This window comes from Aquarana catesbeiana, linkage group LG11 (genome assembly GCF_042186555.1).
Source record: "Aquarana catesbeiana isolate 2022-GZ linkage group LG11, ASM4218655v1, whole genome shotgun sequence".
NCBI lineage: Eukaryota > Metazoa > Chordata > Amphibia > Anura > Ranidae > Aquarana > Aquarana catesbeiana.
The window spans coordinates 187,053,063-187,069,580 of record NC_133334.1 but is presented as its reverse complement, the minus strand read 5'-3'; the positions used below and the strand labels follow the sequence as shown (position 1 = coordinate 187,069,580).

Here is a 16,518-nt window from a genome sequence, read left to right as displayed (position 1 = left end):
GACCTTCTGCCCAACCTGGAGGATGCACTGTCGGGCCCCCCGATCGTACCATCTCTTCTGTCTCCCCTGGGCCCCCTGGAGATTCTCCCTTACCATCAGAGACAGTTGCTCCATGCGGTCCCTGAGTTCCAGAACATAGGGCACTATGGGGGTCCCCTCCTGCTCTGTCTCTCCCTCCCAGTGTCCTCTAATGAGATCGAGGGGTCTACGGACCCTTCTCCCATAGATTAACTCGAAGGGAGAGAACCCAGTAGATTCCTGGGGTACCTCTCTGTACGCAAATAACAGGTGAGGGAGGAATCTCTCCCAGTCTCTGCAAGCGTCCGAAAAGGTCCTCAGCATTTGCTTGAGGGTCCCGTTAAAGCGCTCGCAGAGACCGTTAGTCTGGGGGTAGTAAGGTGAGCTCAACAAGGGCTTAATATTGCACACCTTCCACAACTGCTGGGTGAGCACAGCAGTAAACTGGGTTCCCTGGTCAGAGAGAATCTCCTTATGGAACCCCACTCTAGTAAAGATCTTAACCAGGGCATCAGCTACTGTCTCTGCTTCAATGTTGGACATAGCTACCGCCTCTGGGTAACGGGAGGCGTAGTCCACCACGGGGAGAATATACTTTTTCCCAGATGGACTAGGCCTGGCCAAGGGACCCACAATGTCAACGGCTATGCGGTAAAAGGGCCCAGAAGAAATTCTGTGTAATTCTATGGGCTGTGCAACGGGACCCTAGATGTCCTGCTAGTGGTACCTCATGCCCGATTCGCAGGATCTCCAGCTGGTATTTCTTAGGTACCACCAGCTGTCGTTTCTGCAAAGGGGCTTTACTTCTCGGGGATGGCTTAGGGATCCTATACAGTCTATCCCACACCCATTCATAAAGCTCCCCATCTATTCCCCTTTCCTGAGTATCTGCCTTAGCCCTATACTTGTGTAAGGTCGGGTCCTCCTGGGTTTCCCTCCCGAATGCCTCTTGGGTATCCCAGCTTAGGGGAGCCTGATTTAAGGTACATGTCGGGAAAGATAGTCTTACCTGGGTCTCAGAAGCAAGCGGGCCGGTTCCAACAGCACGGGTCTTGGCACGGGTAGTCACTGGGTCAGTGGGGCCCATTGGAACGTAAGCAGAAATGAGGGGGTCCAAATCATTCCCCAGTAGTACATCCGCTGGCAAATCCTTCATCACCCCCACATTCACGTGTCCAGAACCAACCCCCCAATCCAGGTGAACACGGGCAACGGGTAGCCGTAAAACAGTGCTTCCTGCTCCCCTTACGGCTACAGTGTCACCGGTGTGTTGGCTGTCTGGGATGAGGTTCTTCTGTAGTAGGGTCATGGTGGCGCCAGCATCACGTTGGCCATTGGCTACCTTTCCATTAACCCCGACAGTCTGCCTGTTATCTTGGTTAGCTGCTTGTACTGGATCCGCCTCGTGCAGGACGCCCCAATGTTTTTCCTCCTCAACACAGTGAGCCGTAAGCATGGATGAGCGGGGCTCCCCCCTGCTGGCTTTCTCCACGACTGGGACTGCCTGGCTGGATTCAATGGACAGTCTGGCTTTTTGTGCCCTAACTGTTTACACCCGAAACACCTGATGGGTTGTGAGTAGTCCTGGGAGTTGAACCTAGGCTGCTGAGAATAAGTGGCCACTGCAGGTGGTGCTGTAGGGCGGTACGACTGGTTGGTAGGCGCCAGCTGGAGAGGGTGGTGCTGATCGATAATCTACCCGAGCTGTTGTCTTGACCCCAGGGTTATCCAGTTTGCGGGCGTCTGTGTATTCGTCCGCCAGGCGAGCTGCTTCAGGCAAGGTGAAAGGTTTTCGGTCCCAGACCCACTCTCTGACTTCTGGGGACAGCTTGTCAAAGAAGTGCTCCAGCAGGAACAGCTGCAACACCTCTTCCCCGGATACTGCTTGGCATCCAGCGACCCAGTGGGATGCCGTGCGGTGTAGGCGGCATGCCCACTCGATATATGAGTCTCCAGTCTGCTCGGAACCGCCTCCTGTATGCCTCCGGTGTGATGGCATACCTGGCCAAAAGTGCTTCTTTTACCACCCCATAGTTCATAATCTCCTCGTCTGGGTTGGCCGGCCGGACAATTTCCCAGACAAAATGGTAACCCATTCCTCTGTGGGCACCCGGTGTGGGGGACATTGCTGGTCAAAATCAGCTAGGTACCTATCAATCTCCCCTTCTGCTTCAATGAAATTTTTAAAAGCAGCAAAATGTACCTTTCTCCTTTCAGTTGGTGCTGCTGTGACTTCTGCTGCTGCAGGACCTCTTTGCTGTAGCCAATTTGCCTTCACAGCCGCTATAACTCGGTCTATGATCTCTGCTGTAGGGTTAGGGCCATAATGTGCCAGTCTTATGTTAACAGCCCGATCAAAACTTGCCTCTTCGGGTGTCCTGTCTGTTACGCAGGGCCTTTCAGTTATGTTGGGTCTTTCGGCTCTATCCATTTCGACTAGTTCTGCGATAATGTCCCTCTTCTTATGGTTGTTGGTCGGTCGGCCCCGGTTCTCCAGTAAGTCCTTGAGGGTAGAGCGCTTTAGCCGTTCATACTCTGCTTCCCTTGGCCTATGTCCTCTTGTAGCTGTCCTTCTGGGCTGTGGGAATCATCCCGCTGCTTGCCACCAGTTGTAACGACACCCCGAGTATGAAAGGGATAAATGCCGTTTAGGACATTCCATTTCCGAACACAAAGGCAGCTACCAAACACTCCGATCAGCCGAACAAGAAACCCATATGAATAACTCTCCCCCCAAGTACAAGACGAGGCTCTGTCTTGAAGGTCAAACAGGAATGACTTTTATTGAAAGGAATACAAGTCTTATATACAGTAAAAAGAGGAGGTGTATACCGCCTGCTCATATTACTCTGAAAATACACCTGTGATCAGAAACCCAATCAATATGAGCTCATTAACTAATCACCTTAAGCAGCCTGGTCATTGTTATGATAAATCAGGATTTCACTACAGGTCAGGCTTGCTGTCACCGAGCTTCACACAGTAGATGACACACTATCATAAGTTCAAACACAGGACTCCTTCTCACAATGGCAGTAGCTAATTACAATTAACAATACAAACAGTGATCTCCCCCCTCCTCAGCCTAGTAGGCAACAAACTATAGTATGAGAAGACTGTCCGGCTCCTACCCAGTTCTAGAGGCCAATGTGATCAGCTCCCTCAACCAACACGTTGAGTTCAGAATCAAACAAACCAAGAATAGTCCCCACATATATCCTGGGAGATATTGGGTACAAATATTACTGTCCCATTTTAAGTAATCAAGATATATTTTCTCAGTCACCCTGTGCACAAAAGTGACTCCTGTCACATTGATGAATTTGTGTCTTGTAATTTTTACTCATGTTGTATACATTCTTCAATGCCCATGTGGCCATCGGTATGTTGGCCACAGAAAATGTTCTTTAACCACTTGCCAACCAGCCGCCACAGTTTTACTGTGGCAAAATGGCACGGCTGGGCGAAACAACGTTATGTTACGACGCTTCGCCCTGTGGCCACTAGGGGCACGCGCACTCACTGCTCGCCCCCGGAGCCGATGCGAGTGTCCAGCAGGCGCGATGACCGCCAGGCTCCCGCGATCGCTCGTAACTGTCATGGATAAACCACCATACTCTTTTGTGCTAATAAGCACTCATTCAGTCTAATGGTATAATGCATCTTTAAATAACCCATGTCTCCCCCTTTCCCCAGTAAACAGACGTAATCACCATCTTAGCACCATAGCTCCTTCATCTGCCCTCATCTCTTCCTGGAAGCCACCTTTTATTCATATAAACAATAGAGCCTCATGGTTTCACAATCGACCAATCAAGCACAGGCATTCCCTGAATCAGGAGGGGTTATACAACAACCAATTAACAATGACTAGGGGAGTCTTATGGGCATGTCTGGGCATGGGCAGCGTGTATGATTTCCCGTCCCCTGTCTCTGTAAGCTATCCTCAGCTAGACAATGGAAGCCACATGGCTGGGTTAAATCATGGACGCTGTTCGACCATAACGCACCCAAAGGCTCCCGTTTTTACCGTTTTTCACGAGTCCTTATTCTGCGTTGTTCAGAGAACAACGCATTCCCGGACTATACTACTGTCTATGTAGAAGGGACATTATCTGCAGGTATAAGCCATGGCACCCCAAATATGTTGAACAGGCATACAGGGGTGACACGAGCGCACATCTGCTAAAACGATAATGTCTTTGCAGAGCAAACACATCCCCTCCAGATGATCGTTCTGTGCATCGCACAGGGGCCCTTTGCTGGCGTACAGATCCCCACTCGGCAAACACTTCTCTACATCCCCAAGGAGCGTTCTACTACCAAACGGATCTCAACCAGCATCAGTCTTCCCCAGTCAGCTCTTTAGAGCGGGCTGCGGGAGTACTAACACTGGGAGACTCTATGACAATACATATTAAAATACATCTTCATACAATTTCCACAACATGACACACCCGAGAATCGGGATCTGTGTGTGTAAACATAAGATCCCAATTCTCTGAGGGGAGAAGAGACTGATATGAACAGTATGAACAGTGATCTGTCATCTTTCCTAGACAGTCCCATCCCCCCTTCAATTAGAACACAGAGAGAGAACACAGTTAACCCCTTGATCACCCCTATCCTGCCAGTGACATTTTTACAGTAATCAGTGCATTTTTATAGCACTGATCGCTGTATAAATGCCAATGGTCCCAAAAATGTGTCAGAACTGTCCGTTGTGTCCACCATAATGTCTCAGTCCCGATAAAAATCACAGATCGCCGCCATTCCTGGTAAAAAAAAAAAAAATAATAATAAAAAAAATTGCTATAAATCTATCCCCTATTTTGTAGACGCTTTAACTTTTACGCAAACTAATCAATATATGCTTATTACGATTTTTATTACCAAAAATACGTAGAAGATTACATATCGGCCTAAACTGAGAAAAAATTAGCTTTTTAAAAAAAAAGAAAAAGGGGATATTTATTATAGCAAAAAGTACAAAATATTGTGTTTTTTTTTTTTTTTCAAAATTGTTGCTCTTTTTTTGTTTGTAGTGCAAAAAATAAAAACCACAGATGATCAAATACCACCAAAAGAAAAATCTATTTGTGAGAAAAAAAGGATGTCAATTTTGTTTGGGTGCAACGCCGCACAACCGAGCAATTGTCAGTTAAAGCGACGCAGTGCCGAAACGCAAAACATGGCCTGGTCATTCAGCAGCCAAATCTTCCGGGGCTAAAGCGGTTAAAAAACGCATTGTAGAATATAATATTATTATTATTATACAGGATTTATATAGAGCCAACAGTTTACACAGCGTTTTACAATTTGAGGGTAGACAGTACAAATACAGTACACTTTAATACGGTAGGAATCAGATGGCCCTGCTCCTTAGAGCTTACAATCGAAGAGGGAAGGACAAGAGATAATAACTGTGGGGGATATGCTGATGGAGAAAATAAATGTACAGTTATTAGGTGGGGGCCAGATAGGCTTCTCTGAAGAAATGAGTTTTCAGGGATCGTCTGAAAGTGGACAAAGTAGGAGAAACTCAGACAGATTGAGCATTCCATAGAATGGGAGAGGCTCTGGAGAAGTCCTGAAGGTGAGCATGGGATGAGATGACAAGGGAGTTAGAGAGCAGGAGATTTTGGGAGGAGCAAAGAGAACAATTAGGTTGGTATTTTGAGGTTAGTGATGTAGCTGGAGGACCAGGTTATGGATGGCTTTGTAAGTTATTGTTAGTATCTTGAATTTAATTAGTTGGTTGAGTGGCAGCCAATGGAGGGATTAGCAGAGGGGTATAGCAGACGCTGAGCGGTTTATGAGGTGGATGAGCCTGGCAGCAGTGTTCATGATGGACTGAAGTGGGGATAGCCTATTTAGAGGTAAGCCAATGAGGAGGGAGTTGCAGTAGTCAAGGCGAGAGATGACCAGGTAGTGGATTAGAAGCTTTGTGGTGACATTGGTTAGGAAGGGGCGTATCTTTGAGATGTTGCGGAGCTTGAGGCGGCAAATTTTGGATAACGATAGAATGTGGGTCCGAAAAGTTTGTTCGGAGTCCAGGATTACATGAAGGGCATTGGCGTGGGGGGACAAGTTGATAATTGAGCCATTGATATTGACAGAGAAATCAGGGGAAGTGGCACCTGGGGGAGGGAATATCATGAGCTCGGTTTTGGATAGGTTGAGTTTGTGGAAGGGATGTGACATCTAGGCTGATATGTCTGCTAGTAAGTTGGTGTGATGTGTGAGGAGGACTGATGGAGAGAGCTGGGGGGTGGAGAGATAGATTTGGGTGTCGTCAGCATAGAGATGATATTGAAAGCCATGGGAGGCAATCAACTGACCCAGGGAGGTGGTGTAGATTGAGAAAAGGAGAGGTCCAAGAACAGAACCTTGAGGGACCCCGATGGAGAAAGGAAGAGCAGAGGAGGAAGTAGAGTTGTAAGTGACACTGAAGGAGCGGTGGGATAGGTAGGATGAGAACCAGCGAAGAGTACAGTCACGGAGACCAAAGGAGTGGGGTTTTTTGAGGAGGAGGGGGTGGTCCACTGTGTCAAAGACAACAAAGAGGTCCAGGAGAAGTGGTTGGAGGGAAGCTTCAGATGGTTTTATTACAAATTATGTGAGCAGACTGCAGTTCCTCTTTAAACTAAGGCCGGCAATAGACGGTTCAAATCTCTAAACCGTGTATGGTTTACAACCAGCCTGCTGGATTTTATTTGCGATTATCGCTACCAGCTGATATATCTCTGTCTTCTCCCAGATTCCCCCACTGGGAGAATGCAATGACTCAGCAGGAGGGATTCCGCTGTCAACACTGACTGTGTTGATGGGGGAATCGAGTGAATTTCCTTGTCAAAAGAAGTTTATTGAGTATACAATGTTATAAAGATACATAAAGTAAGTTTACAAGGATCTATAAAGTAAGCTCATTGTTTTACAGTAGGGTTTATATAGGTAAATATCATGAAATTTCAAATATTAAACATTGGGTTCACGTAAACCTAAATTAAAGATATATATCATTTCCTTAGTTACTTTTGTAGGTATTTAAATTATTTATACCTACTATACATATTGTTTACAAGTAGAGTGTATATAGGTCAAATAAATTCTGATAATGAGCTTTAATCGTAAGGTGGAGAAAAGGAAAGAGAAAGAAGAAAAAGGATTGAAAGGTAGAGGTATGGTCCACAAGGTTGTCCCGCTCGTCAGTTTATTATTCTTTTTAGTTCTCTTTGAAGCCTTAGAATGGGTGTCTCTGTAAGTCATTTAATCTGTTACCATGGCAACAGGACAGAGTCATTGAAGTTTGACAGGAACTGTTGTTTTATCCAAGGATGCCAAAGTTTTTCAAATTTTGGAATTTGATTTTGATCGATGGCTACCATCTTAGCATGGGACATTGTATTATTCATTCTGTGAATTGTTTCTGCTGGTACCAATGTATGAGATTTCCATGCCTTGGCCACTGTTTGTTTTGCAGCCGTTATTAGTTGGATCATAAGTTTGAATTGAGAGAGTGTTAACCATTCCGGTTTTAGATTAAGCAAAGTTAAATATGGATCTGGTTGTATTATTTTTTTAAATATTTTAGATGCAATCACGAAGACTTCCTTCCAGAAGGTTTGGATTACTGGGCACGTCCACCATATGTGTAAATGTGTGCCTATTTCTGGGCATCCTCGAAAACAAAGAGTTGAGGTATTAGGTGAATATTTTGCCACTCTAGCGGGTACAAGGTACCAGCGAGTTAGGACTTTATAATTTGTCTCCAGTGCTAAGATGTTGGGTGAAGATGACTTAGATGTGAGCCATATGTTAGACCAGTCCGTGTCTTCTAAAGTTCGTCCCAGGTCCTCCTCCCACCTTTGAACGTAAGAGGGTCTATTAAGATTTGCTACTCCATATAATTGATTATAAAGTGATGAAATTGTACCTTTAGCAAATGGATCTTTTGTACAGATTGATTCAAAAATGGATAATTGGGATAATGGTGTATCCCCCTTTAGGAATGGCGTATAGAAATGTTTGATTTGGAGATATCTAAATATCTCAGAGTTTGGTAGATCATATTTTTCTCTAAGCGATGGGAATGAAAGGAATGATTTAGATGCTATGAAGTCATTTAGTGTCTGAATGCCTGATGTTGTCCAAGTTTTAAAAGAATTTGGGTAGATCCATGCCGTATAAAAGGCCGGATTTCTGATAAAAGAAAGGAGAGGATTGTGTGGAGATTGTAACTGATATTTGGTTTTTAGTTTATCCCAGAGAGATAAGAAGTGTTTAGTTATGGGATTATGAATTTTAAAGCGGTCTTTAGGATCAAGCCATAATAAATTTGATATTAATAGAGGGTCATTTTCTGAAGCCTCTATAAATACCCATAATGGGATTTCCTGTTTTGCATGGTATTTGGACAGACTGGCCAAATGTGCTGCTCTGTAGTAGTTAGTAAAATTAGGGTATCCCAGGCCTCCTTTATTTTTGGGAAGATGTAGTGTGTGTATAGGTATACGTGGTTTAGAAGAGCCCCATATAAACGAAGTTGCTCTTTTTTGTACTATTCTCAAAAAATAGGAAGGAATTGGAATAGGGAGGACTCTGAATAGATAAAGCAATTTGGGTAGAATAGTCATTTTGATTGCATTAATCTTCCCTATCCAGGATAAAGGAAGTTGCGACCATTGTTTTATTAGATTTGTGATCTGTCTTAATACAGGAGGATAATTGGTTGAGAATAAGTCAGAATGAGATGCTGTTAAATGAATTCCAAGATATGGGATTGATTTTTCTGCCCATGTGAATGGGAGTGCAGCCCTAGCCGGGATCAATTCCATGTTTGTGAGTGAAATATTAAGCACTAGGCATTTCTTAGGATTAATCATAAGGCCGGATAGGGCTGCAAATCCATCAAGAGCTGGTATTAAGTTAGGACCAGAGACCTGTGGTGATGATAGAAAAAGTAATATATCGTCTGCAAATATACATAATTTGTGTGTAATACCTCCTACTTCAATGCCAGTTATAGTTTGGTTTGTTCTGATGTATTGGGCCATGGGTTCGAGTATAAGGGCAAATAATAAGGGAGATAATGGGCAACCCTGTCGGGTACCTCTTTCAATATTAAAGGCTTCAGATTTGTATCCAGCATTTTTTATATAGGCTTTGGGTTTATTATATAATGCTTTGATCCATGTTAAAAAGTGGGGTCCAAAACCCCATTTTTGTAATGAATATTGCATATATTGCCAGGATACTGTGTCAAATGCCCTCTTAATATCGAGAGATAGAAAACATAAAGGGATTTTCCGTTTTTTAGCAATATGTGCCAATAACACTGCCCTGCGTATATTATCGCCTGCCTGTCTATTTGGCATGAAGCCTACTTGATCTCTATGTATTAATTTTCCTATAATGCTATTGAGGCGTTTTGCTAATATTTTTGCTAATAATTTAATATCGAGGTTTAACAGAGAGATAGGCCGATAATTCACACAGGAAGTATCATCAGAAAGGGGTTTTGGGATCATACAAACAATTGCCATTAGTGTTTCTTGCCGAAAGAATGTCCATCTAGAAGTTTGTTAAAAGTTTCAGTGAGAATGGGAGAGAGTATTTCTGAGAATGTTTTATAGTATAAAGCCGAGTAGCCGTCTGGGCCTGGTCTTTTGTTAAGTTTTAGGTCTTTTATGGCGTTAGCAACTTCATCTATAGTTATAGGCTCATCCAAACTGCTTTTTTGATTCTGAGATAACTCAGGTAAGGTTATTTTTGAGAAGAAGGATTCAGCTTCTGTGGGATTAAATTCATTGTTTGTCTTGTATAAAGTTGCGAGATGTGAGTGAAATTTATGGACTATTTTAACTGGATTACAAGTGTAAACATTTTTTGATAATTTTAAACGTATTGGTTTGAAAGATTTGTTAGTTGAATTTAATGCCCGAGCCAAATATGTACCTGGTTTGTTTGTATTCATGTAGAAATTGTGTTTGGAGCGTTTGAGGGATTTGTCAACTGACTCAGTGAGAAATAGATCGTATTCCAATCTAGATTTTTCCAGATGAGATTTTGTACTCTGAGATGGATTATCTTGAAATGATATGTAGGCTGCATTAAAATTGAGTTCTAGTTTTTTTGCTAGATTTTTGCGTTCCCGTTTAAATAGTGCCATTTGTCTTTGTATTGTACCACGCAAGACAGGCTTATGAGCTTCCCACAGTGTTATTGGGGAGATGTCTGTTGTATTATTAATTGATATGTATTCCTTTAAAGCTTGTTCAATGGCCATCTGATGTAGTGGGTGTTTGAGCATTATGTCCGGTAAGTACCACGTTGGGTCATGCGCTTTTGGTATGGCTGAGGCTATAGTAGTGTATACTGCATTATGGTCAGACCACGGAATCGGAATTATATCTGATGCAATAATTTCTGGTATCATTCCTATTGTTAGAAAAATATGATCTATTCTGGTGAAGGTTTGATGAGGGTGTGAGAAATAAGTGAATTTCTTTTTCATTGGGTTACTTTCTCTCCATGAATCTACCAGATTGTATTTGGAAAGAAGTTGAGAAAAAGGTAATCTAGAGGTTATTTTGGATGGTGTAAAAGGTGATTTATCTAGAAATGGGAGGAGGACCTGGTTCGAATCCCCACACATTATCACTGTTCCTATTTTGTGTGTATTAATCACTTGTAATATATGTGAGAGGAATGGTGTAGGTTGTTTGTTAGGAGCGTAGTAGGAAATCACCGTGATTGCTGTATCCATTATATAACCCATGAGTATCAGGTATCTACCTTCTGGGTCTTTAATTTCTGATGATAAGGTGAATGGTGTGGATCGGTGAAATGCAATTAGAGTTCCCCTTTGCTTGGTACAGGCAGATGCCATGTAAATTTGTTGATAAAAAGGAGAAATATATTTTGGAGTAGAATCTTTGGTGAAGTGTGTTTCTTGGAGGCATACTATGTGAGCCTTCTTGTTATGTTAAGTACGGAAGGCTTTGGTCCTTTTTTGAGGGACATTTATTCCCTGAACATTCAGGGAAAGTATATTCAGTGGTGCCATGGCAATAGATCAAATAGTTTTGACTTACTTTTTGTTATGCAGAGCTGACTGCGCAGATCAACCTGTGTGGACTGAAGAGATGAATAGATAGAAAAGAAACCAGTGAATTCTGGAGTAAAGAGTAAACAAAAAACATATGAGATTAGATGATACATTGTATAAATTATTTTTTGCAAGTAATCACAATTTACCCGTGAAAGAGAATAAATATCTCTCTCAGGGGAATAAGTGCCTTCGTCACACTCCCACATAATATGGTTGGGAGAATGAGGAGGGCTAATGGGGGTACACGGATCTTCCGCTTACAGGAGAGAAGTGCTATGTCAAAAGACATCAAAATGATGTTTCATTAATTGGAGTGCAGAATATAGTTTTTGTTGAAATTATTTATTCCAGGGTGGTTGTATATGGTTAGTCTTGCCCTAGGCTAAATAATTCAGTTAGAAAGGTACTGTTAATAACTTTGGTATTGATGAAGATAGTTTGAATTATTTTGGGATTTTAACCCTTTTAGAGTAAACAATTACATATTTTATTCATATGTAACTGTTTAGATATGTTAACTTGTAAAATTGAGGTTGTATTGCTTCAGATTAGAATAAACAAAAACATAATTCTAGGAACTAGTTAGGTAATAATATATTTGTTTTAAGAAAAGAAAGAAAAAGCTTCCATTACTTCTGGATTATTGAACATATTTGTCCTAAAAAGTAATAAATCTATTGTTATTACCTGATAATATATAACTGAACAAGAATTTCCTTATTTCACTTATATATTCTAAGGCTATATGAATCAGAAGTAATAAGAAATATATCTGGAATGTAACATGAACCCACACAGTGTGTGACTATCAGAATGCAGTTACATTCAGTTATAAATATAGGTTTTTTATAGAGAACCATCTCTTGGTATAATAAATGAAGAGATATCAGGAATTAGGATGTCAGTCCATTGAATCTTCTTGGTCCATGGATGATGTGGCATAACGGCCTCTTTTGTGAGAATGATGATTCCCATTTTGTTCTGAAATTTTCTGGGTGCTGCCTGAAGGTGAAGATGACGCCATTCTTCTGCGTGTGGGAGAGTTGCTGCTTGTGGGTTCTGCCAGATTTAATTTTAAAAGGGTTTGTTGTAGTTCATCTGCTGATCTGCTTCTGTAAATTGTACCTTGGTAGTTAAATCTGACTGAAAAGGGGAAGCCCCATTGATACATAATGTTGTGGCGTTGCAGTTCCATTAGTTGGGGTTTCATGGATCGTCTTTTAGTAATAGTAAGTTGGGATAGGTCAGCAAAAATTTGATAATTGTGTCCTTGAAAATTAAGTTCCTTTTTTTCTCTTGCAGCAATTAGTATTTGTTCTTTCGTTCTGTAATAATGAAATTTTGTGATTATATCACGTGGGGGTCCATCTTTCTTTTTGGCTGTGAGGGCTCTGTGTACTCTGTCCAGTTCTAAACGTTCAATAGGGATATCTGGCTTTAGTTCTTGTAATAGAGCAGTAATAGTAGATTGCAGGTCTGTCACAGTTTCAGGTATTCCCCTTATGCGCAAGTTTGAACGTCTGGCTCTATTTTCGTAATCTTCGAGCTTAGTTTGAAGTATTAAATTCTCTTTTTTTAATTGTTCCAATTCTGTTATATTTTCTTGGGTTGTAATTTCAATTTCATCCATTTTTATTTCTAAGGCTGTGGTGCAGTTTCCCAGCTCTCTTATTTCTTTGGTTAGGCTTTTTGTTATTTGGTCTGAGGTTTGTTTTAAAGCCTTATGAAGCATCTTTTCAAATTGTAATAATATTACTGGGGATACTGAGGAGGCTTGTGGAGAAGTTTGTGAGAGGATTTGTTCTGTATCTGACTCAAATGGAGAGTCTTGCTGTGACATTTTCTGTCTGTGAGAGCGCCCTGATGCTGTATCTTGTGAGGTGACTGGAGCTGCTTCAGCTGCAGTGAGTGCCTGTGAGCTCTTTGTGAGGTGATTTTTATTTCTGCCACGGTTTCCTCCCAGTACCATATTTCCTGCCCAAACTTTCACAGTTTGTTCCCTGGGGCAAAAAGGTTCAAATGGATACCTTTTGAGCCTGCAGGCTCCGCTTTGTCCTTCTCTTCTCTCCTCAGCGGTGTGGAGCTCTAACAATGCATGTCTGCTCTGCTAGGCTCCGCCTCCTGCCCCCCGAATCGAGTGAATTTCATCTTTGCAACCCGTGGTTGCAAGAAAGAGATTCACTCTGTGTATGGGCTGGAGGGGGGGGGGGGGAGAGACCGTCACATAGGGGCTTGCAAAATGGATAATGTTGGATAACCACTTCCCAACCGGTGCATGCCGATGAATGAATGATTTGTATAGCGCTGCAAATGCGAACTGAATCGCCTCAAGGCGCTCGATCTCTCCTGTGTTGTCCAGCTTCTTAAAAGAGGTAGGTCTTGAGTTTCTTCCTGAAGGCCTGATGGTTTTCTTCCATGCGGTAAAGCGTTCCATAACCGTGGTCCTTGGACTGCGAATCTTCATTCTCCTTTTGTTTTGTAGCGGGTTTTTGGAATAAGGAGGAGGTTTTGGTTTGAAGATCGAAGACTGCGATTGGGTGTATAGTGCTTTATTTTCTCGCGTAGGTATTGAGCGTTTCCTTGTATACATTTGTGAGTGAGGCAGAGGGTCTTGAAGGTAATTCGGTTCTTTACGGTTAGCCAGTGTAGGCTCCTCAGGGAAGGGGAGATGGATTCCCATGGTTTTTTTCCTGTTAACAGTCTTGCCGCCGTGTTTTGGATGAGTTACAAGTGCGCAAGCTGATATTGGGGTAGTCCCATGTAGAGGGAGTTTGCGTATTCGAGTCTGGAATTGATGATTGTTCCAACTACTGCTGCTTTGTCCTCTTCTGGGACGAAGGGGATGAGTCTACGTAGCAGGCGGATGAGATGGTGAGATTGGCTGACTACTGATCCTATTTGTGCATCCATTGACATTTCTGAGTCAAAAATGACTCAGAGACTCTTGGCTTTGGTGCTTGTAGAGATGGTCTGTCCAAAGATGGTGGGTGGTGTCCATTGGGTCTTAGTTTTGGAATTTTGATTTGCGTGTAGGAGAAGAAGCTCGGTTTTTGATCTGTTGAGTTTAAGAGAGCTAGTGGTCATCCAATCGTCTATCAAAGTGAGGCATTTTTCTAGTTGCTGATGATGGTCTTTTTCTCCGGTGATGCGAAGGTATAGTTGGGTATCATCCGTGTATGAGTGGAAGCAGGGGTCCGATTTTCTGATGATTTTGAGAAGTGGGCGGACGTAGATGTTGAAGAGCACTGGTGACAAGGGTGAACCTTGAGGGACTCCACAAGAGATTGCGCGGGTTTCAGAGGTGAAGGCTCCTAGTTTCACTGCCTGAGAGCGATTTCCTAAGAAGGATGCGAACCATTGTAGATCTGGATCTGTGACTCCTGCTACTTCTGTGAGGCGGATGAGTAGAGTATTGTGGTCCACTGTATCGAACGCTGCACTGAGGTCCAACAGTACTAGGAGACATGATTCTCCATCATCAGCTGCTTCGAGGGCGTTGTCCCATATTTTGCGAAGTGCCGTTTCTGTGCCATGGCCTGGGCGGAAGCCTGATTGCAGCGGGTCCAGGAGTTTGTGCATGTCCAGGTGGTGTTGAAGCTGTTGTACTACTGCTTTCTCCATAATCTTGGAGATGGTGTTGAGGCTTGTTATAGGTCTGCGATAGTTAGGGTCGAGGTTGGGTTTCTTTAGGAGGGGTTTGACAATGCCATGTTTGAGGGCGATTGGAACAGCCCTTTCTTTGAACGACTGGTTGATGAGGTGTGTTATAGTGGGAGCCAAGATGTCGGAACATTCTTTCAGGAGTTTTGTGGGAATGATGTCGTTTGGTGATGTGCTGTCTCTGAGACTTCTGATGATGTTTTTGGTGGTGTCAGTGGTGATTGGGCTCAGTGCGAAATTCGGTGCTTGTGTGATGATCGTTTTTCTTTTTGCTTTGGTTGGATGAGTTTGGTTGTTTTTTTCTGTTGAATTGTTTTCCGGATGTTGTCGATTTTTATCGATAGTCTTGGTGACTATTTTGAAGAGTTCCTGAGGGCGGTTTAAGGCTGATGAGATGGTGTTTGAGAAACGTTCCTTTTTTGCTTTGAAGATTGCTTTGTGATATTTCTCCGTGAGTGCTTTGTAGTTTGTGTGGTTTTCCTTTGTGGGTTTTCTTCTCCAGGCTTTCTGCTTGTCTGCGTTCCTGCTTTAATAAAGTAAGAGTGCCATTAAACCATCCAGAGGTTGTTTTGTGGATGTGTGTTCTACGTTTTGGAGCCACTGAGTCCGCAGTTTGTAGTAATGCCTTGTTTAAGGAGTTGAGTGTTTGTTCCGTTGAGTGGTTTAAGTTTAACATTGCTATTTTGTTTGCTAATGTGGTTTTGAAGAGTTCGGAGTGTAGTTTCCTCTGAGATCTTGTCCAGTGTGTTGTAGTTGCCTGTTTCCGTTTTTGGAGGGTGGTGTTGTTTGCGATATTAAATTTAATAGCGTGGTGATCCGTCCATGGTAGCGGTAGATTTGAAGATGAGGTCCAGAATGTGTCGTGAACCATGTGTGGGAGCATTTATCAGTTGCTGAAGACCTAATTCTTTCAGTTGGTTGATGCAGGCGGTGGCGATAGGGTCTTGGGTGGAGTTTGCCCAGAGGTTGAAATCTCCAAGTGCCAAAAAGTTTTTGGTTTTCAGGGTGTGAGTTGACATGAATTCTGTGAAGGGTGTCAGGAGGTTTGTCTTCGGTCCTGGTGGTCTGTAACATAGAAGTATGTGGATAGTGTCTTGGGGTGTTGTTTGTAGATGTAGGGTGAGTGTCTCCATGAAAGGCACTGAGTTCTGTACAGTTGGTTTGGTGAGCGCGAGGTGAGATTTGAAGATCACTGCTAGGCCTCCTCCTTTTTTTCCTGTTCTGTGCTCAGTTAGGATCCTGTAGTTCTCCGGTACTAATTCGGTTAGGATTGCGTTGCAGTCGGGTGTTAGCCAGCTTTCAGTAATGAAAAGGCAATCTATGTTGTTTTGGGTGATGAAGTCGTGTTTGACTGCAGATCTGGTGTTGATCAGAGCGCATGCTAATTGTTGTGGTTGAATCGTTGTCTTCTTATATTTGATGGTTGATTGTAGGTTGGTCCTTAGTAGTTGTTCTTTCTGTAGTATTTTATGAAGTTGTTAATGTTGAGGTGGTATTTCTTAGCCTGTGGAGAGCGTCCGCTGAGTACTTGAAGTTGCACATGGCGAGAAAAATTACTGAAGGTAGGATGATGCGGTGATGATACTGATGTATTGATGGTGAAGTTGCTAAGTAGATGGTGGTCCTGAAGGGTGCCGTACTTCTGTTGCTGAGAAGATGCTGGTCTGAAGAACGCCGCTGCTTCAGGTGGTGTTGATGACGGTACAATGGGGCTTGGTGGTGGTGGT

The 16,518-nt window shown here is 42.9% G+C and overlaps 1 protein-coding gene across 14 annotated transcripts in view; it reads left to right on the top strand.

Annotated features, from left to right (window-relative positions):
* The window catches only part of DUS2 (dihydrouridine synthase 2), a 1,383,726-nt gene that overhangs the window by 534,558 nt on the left and 832,650 nt on the right, over window positions 1-16,518 (top strand). The window lies entirely within an intron of this gene.